General features: G+C 45.1%; 1 long non-coding RNA gene across 1 annotated transcript; it reads left to right on the top strand.

The window, feature by feature from the left end:
* Positions 1–60: 60 nt before the first annotated feature.
* On the top strand, positions 61–1055 carry LOC121664016. The gene is made up of 2 exons (XR_006015842.1): positions 61–144; positions 737–1055. It is a non-coding gene; the product is annotated as an uncharacterized LOC121664016 (long non-coding RNA).
* The last annotated feature ends 5023 nt before the right edge of the window (positions 1056–6078 follow it).

Here is a 6078-nt window from a genome sequence, read left to right as displayed (position 1 = left end):
TCGCAGAAGCATTTCCTTTTCTTTGGCTTAGATAAGCGACTCCTCCAGCTGATTAGAGGACCGGCATTCACATCAAACTGGGAAGCAGCCCTTCCCTGGAATGAGTTAATCAGTACCTCACGACAGAAAAAACTTCATCCATAGGTAAGGATGCTAGAGGATATCAGAGGCATACTGCACAGCCTTGGAAATTGTTGCTTCATTACTGTTTCAAGAGCAACTTGCATTTTTTTGTGTGGGTCGGGCCTGTTTAAAGATCTTTGTCATCACCTTTGGGAAATTCAATTATTAGATAGTTTCACTTCCTTCATATGTAAATAACTGTGTATTTTGGCTTAAGTACAAACACTGTCATCTTGTGGGGTACTCCTATTACAGCCTGAAAAGAATGAAGCTTTTCTGTGAATTTATTTATGGCAGCAATCAACGATCACGTGTTGAGATATATTAGTTGTTTAGCTTAAATAAGTTTTAAATAGAATGAGTCATAGTTGTAATACTGTGTGATTTAGAATGCTGTTTGCTTAGCTTTACTTGCTTAGCATGAGTAGCTAGATTTACAGAAGCCTTGGCGCACAAGCTGTGGACTTTCACTGACATATGCTTTTGGCTGAAAAACAGTTAATTTTCCTAGTAACTGGTACAGTGCTGTGTTTTGTCTTTAGTATGAGAAAAATATTGATAATACCCTGATGCTTTAGTTGTAATATTTATCCTGAGTCTAACACTTTTTTAGTTACCCATGTTCTGCCAGAGAACAGGTGCACAAGAAATGCAAAACAGAAGATAAAGATGCTACAACCATCAACTCAATAAAATTAGGCAATGGCCTGCCTGCATGAAGACAGAGAAGGAATCCAATAAGATATTAGAAGACACAGACCAAAAATCACCATTGGACTAAAAAAGTGCATTAAGAGCATATGAAGGGCAGGTATGCAATCTTAAGCATATAATTGCCTGGGGATTTCTTTGTTCATGGTCCCTCTCTGAAGGCATTCAGCTCAAGCTGACCTGTTGCTGTACCATTCTGTTAAATTCTTTATTTTTATAAATTCTGATGCCTGCGACTCTGTTGTGGGAAACCTATGGTTGAGCCTGAATGAGGAGGAAGTGCACCTGAGAGCACGTGTGTGTGTGTGTGTGTGTGTGTGTGTGTAAAGGGACACCCATTGGCTCATGGAGCTGCTCACTGTGAAATGACTTTGGTCTCAGCTGTTATAGTCTTGGGTGAGGGGTGGGTGAGCATGTGTGACTCCTGGAATGCTCAGGCAGCGGCTCCTCCTTTCACACAAGTCATCAGAACATGACACCAGACAGGTACAGAAAACATAAGACTGAAAAAAGATTACTTCAGGTCATCTGATTATCCCCATGCAGCTAAGGATCCTAGCTCACGACCATCAGATGGCCCAAAGCATAGTTACCCATTTCTTAACAATTAGCAAATGGCATTAATGCTCCATCAAACCATTCCGGACACCCCACCCCTCCCCTGCTTAGATTAAATTCTGTTTAATTTAATGGCTTCCTAAGGCAGTGAGCTTCCCAGACCAGTTGCAAAAAACTCCTTCAGAGAGGGGCATGTCATCACCCACACTTAGTGACCAGCCATTGGCAACATCTGGTTTCCACAAAGGATGCAGTGGAACTGAAATAAATCCCAGCCCCTACTTCTTCTACAGACCTTTGGTACTCTCAGATCTTCTCTTGAGACCAGGACTGCATTAAAGATAGGACAACATCGCCCTAAACACTGAGTGAAGTTACGACCTGCTGGACAGATAAATTCAAAGACATCAAAATCATTGAACCATAGGATGGTTAGCATTAGAAGAGACCTGGAAGATCATAGAATCATAGACTCATAGAATGAGTTGGGTTGGAAGGGACCTTAAAGATCATCTAGTTCTAGACACAGCACAGTATTCCTCCGGGGCTAGTCTATCTTCCCAGTAAATTTTTATGCAACCTCCCATTAAAGAAAGTCTCCTACCTCCTAATTTCAGCCCAGCATCTGTTCAATGACTCCTCAGTCCTGCCATAACCTTGTTTTCAGATGAGACCCAGGTACTCAGTAACCAGGGCTTCTTAAACAAGTTGTATAAATTGGTGTAACATCCCAAAGGCATGGGTGCATAACAACACCTGTGTCATCTAGACTAGCATGTGAAACTGCCCACACAAATAGAATTAAGTGAACAGGATGAGAAGAACAAAATAATAACAACAACAACAATCCTTTTTCTCAAGAAAAGCTCAGCAGAAAACCTGTTTGCCCTCCCGGGAAATCCTGCAGTGCAAAAATTGCACTTCTTAGAGTACTGAGTTTGTAGATTTTAATGAAAAACACAAGAAGTAAGTCCTACATAGCCAAAAGCCTGAACATTAGAGTAGGCCTGTTAGGAATGAAAAGTTCAACAATACCAGCCTCTGGCCAACAGGTTAATAATCTGGAATCTAGATGAAGGTTATGAAATAGTACAATGTACATGTCAAAGTAGAAATTTATGTGGTCCATGTGAAATGCCCCAGCCTGGAATATCCTGCCTTCTGAAATAAGCAAGAAAAGTAGGAAGTCTCTGTGTACAGGCAAATGTTTGTATACATAACGTATATATGCACATTTAGGTGCATATTTAAGTATATATAACAGGATTAGCAATAAATTACTAAATTGTGAGGTTTTTCAGAACAAGGAGTTATTCAATTACCAAAAACACATGTTTGAACAGCAATGTTGTGAACTAATGATTATTGACAACAGCCTACTCATTGTACAAATGACTTTTAAGTATAAATGGGCAGGTATACCCTTTTCAAGTTATTCATAATGTTTTAGGAAAGATAACAAAAAAATATAATACAGAGTGCCTTTAGACTTGTGTGCCTGGCATATCTCTTGCTATCAGTCAAATGATCTGGCCAGCTGCTCGTGACAGTAAAAGCTGGCTCAGTTTATGCCTCTCAGGGGCATAAACACATGGAGACTTATCTGTTAAAAGCAGCTAATCAAGGACAAGCTTAGGAACATGGGAGACAAAGTGCAAATACTCAGGCTTGATCCCAAGTCTCCTGTCTCCACAAGGAGTGCCTGGACCATATGTATCCCAACTCTCCTGACAGGGCCATTTTTCTCTCTTATGCTACATTCCTCCCTCTAAGTCTTCCTCCAGGGCATGTTCCATAATGAATCAACCTGTAATGTCACCCTGAGATGCAAACCTAAACTGTCCCTGGTTGTGCCTCCACAGTCAAGAAGTCTCCCTCACTCCTTAGATTGCCTAACTGCAGTTGGGGTGACACCAGCGTGGCAACTTCCAAGGCCCTACTGGTTGATATAGATGTGGCAAGTACCTGCCTCACACCATCCTTTTAAAAGATCTGTGTGGTGATAAATCTGAGCATGCTGGCAGATTTATCCACTACCAGTGGCTACAGGCAGGTTTGGTGCCTGAAAATCCTCCCTCTGACTTTAAGCAACTGCAGTGCAGGCACTGATAACAGGAGCTCCCTTTGCCTTCAGTGGGTACCCCTAAAACTTCCAGTGCACCTTGAAATTGGAGTCCCAAGTGGGATGGATTCACAGCTTCACAGAATATTCTGAATTAGAAGGGACCCACAAGCAGCATCAAGTCTAACTTTTAAGTAAATGGCCCATATGGGGATTGAACCCACAACCTTGATGTTATTAGCACCATATTCTTTCCCAAATTATGAACCAACCAGGAGTGACTGGCACAGATGAAGATGTCTAAAGCTGAAGGAGAGGCTTCCCTCCATGCGGGGCTGTGCACATGTAACCCGGGGAGGTGCAGATTTACTGAGTTGTGCCAAGGCCCTTGCTGAGAGAGCAGGTTCATCCACAGTGCTCTCACAGACCTGTGGCACTGAATTCCAGCTACTGGAGTTGAATAAAGGTGTGTCTAAAGGGAACTCAGGGCTATGAAATAAAAGCAGTGCAGTATAGAAGAGGCATGTCTTAGAGACTTTGTGAAAAAAAACTCCAACAAAACACCAAAGACTGCAATCATCTTTCTGGAGAACAGTTTGTTCTTCCACAGCTCTAGCCCTGGCTGGTTTGCACAAAGGATGGACTAGCAAGAGAGCTAAGCAAGTGACTTGCAATTACTAATTTAATAAAACACCTCTATGTCCTTCTGTCTGCAAAACCTTCTGCAAGGAAGGAGGATACCCATGGTCACTGACTTGAAATTAGTACCTGTGTGTTCATTGAATCTTAGAGTAGTTTCAGCTGGAAGGGACCTTAAGGGTCACCTAGTTCCAAGCCCCCTGCCATGGACAGGGGCACCTTTCACTAGACCAGGTTGCTTCAAACCCCTTGAACACTTCCTGGGATGGAGCATTCACAATTTCTCTGGGCATCCACAACTTCTCTGTAGTTCAGAGTTCAGTAGTGGGAGTGTGTGAGAGGGGCACTTCTGCAGAGGGGAGATTTAAAAGGTTCAAAGGGGCACAAGAGAAGGTAGGGGGAAATGCCACTGTGCCTCAGGAAAGCTCTACCCCTCAGTGCGGCCCTATCAGCCAGCAGGGAGATATGAGTGCAAACACAAGAGATACTTGAATTAGCTCTGAAAACCATCAGCTGAGCTTTGCCTTACAGGCTGCTGTGATGGAGAAGCTGCCCCTGAAGGAGATCACCCACAGGGAATATACCGGAAAGGTGGACAACCCCAGCCAAGACCGTGGAGCTAGGACAGCTGCAGCCTCATGGCCATGACAGTTTCCCCACTAGCTCCTCCTTCCTCTTAGCCTTCCTCACAAGGAAAGGGCTTGCTGACCTGAGGCATGGACAGGCTCCTCTCCTGAGCCCAGGGTCACTCCCTGCAGGATCAGCCTGGTGCCCTGCTCTAGTGCCCAGCTCTCCTGCTTGATGCAGATGTCTGCCTCTGGAAAGCAGGAACTGGGAACAGCACTGAAATCCCACTCCAGCAGGATACTGATTTTGTAATAATAAGCCCCTTTATCTCCCTCAGTCCCAGGACTAGCTCTTAAGAGCATTAGCAAAGGGTTAATCCATGTCATCTACTCAGCATTTTGAGCACAAGCGTGGTTATCATGTCACGGGGGTTTTGCTGAGCCTGTTCATTCCCTGGCACACATGTGACAAAGCTTACTGCTGCCGGCCCCTGCTGAAGGCCACGCTTTTGGCATGTGCTCAGTCCCCAGCTATTTAGCAGGGACACACCCAGCAGCAGGGAGGGACTCTGCCTTAGGCTCTTCCCACTGTCCTCCAGCCATCGGCAGCAGAGGGACCAGCTCCTAAGCCCCAGCAGGAGAAGGTACACAGATTCCAGGCTCAGGCTCAACAGAGAGACCACTTCAGGGTCGGTCCTGTCCAACTGGACAGGTGTGTTCCCAGAGCCCAGGGGGCTGCCTGAGCTCCAGCTCCTGGCTGCCAGGAGATGACAGGGTTTGCACCCAGGGCATGCCCCAAGGCAGGCTCCTCCACCGTCAGTGTTACACTGTCACACAGCCCAGTCTGCCTCAAAGCTGTTACCTTCATTGCAGAAGCAAAACCCACATTTGCACATTGCAAAATCCCTGCAGTCAGACGGAAAAAAAGAAAAAAAAAAAAAACCAAAATCCCCCAAGAAACCACTAGTATTCACTGAGCCAAGGAGGAACATACCTCCTTGGTCTGCTCTCCAGGGGGAGCCAAGGAAAGGTCACTGTTTAAGAAGGATTAACCAGAAAAGTGAAGAAATTAAAGTAGTTTCTGAGCCAGATCATTATGAGTCATGGGAGGTTGAAACAGGTTTATTTTGAAATCAAGTAAATCCCTTGGAGAGAAGTGCAGAAGTACCAGCCCAACCAAAACCAAACAAAGGACTGTCTGAGAGATGGATGGACAAACAGGCCAGGATTAAGGCATTCCCACGTGCCAAGTCCCATGGAGGTGACAAGAAACCTCTCTGCAAGTGCAAGGAGGCCAGAGTACTGCTGAACTACCTCAAGTGGGAGCAAGGGCAGGTCCCAGTGCTGGGGAGGAAGGCAAGCAAGGTCCGGCCACTGCCTGGCCCCACAACTCCCTTCCACTCTGCAGACACCCTCATC

Source organism: Corvus kubaryi, unplaced genomic scaffold (genome assembly GCF_017639235.1).
Source record: "Corvus kubaryi isolate FWS band 111438036 unplaced genomic scaffold, C.kubaryi_AGA036_p1.0 129, whole genome shotgun sequence".
In the NCBI taxonomy this organism is placed as follows: Eukaryota; Metazoa; Chordata; class Aves; order Passeriformes; family Corvidae; genus Corvus; species Corvus kubaryi.
Note: the sequence above shows the minus strand (reverse complement) of the source record. Positions and strands in the feature narration are given on the sequence as shown.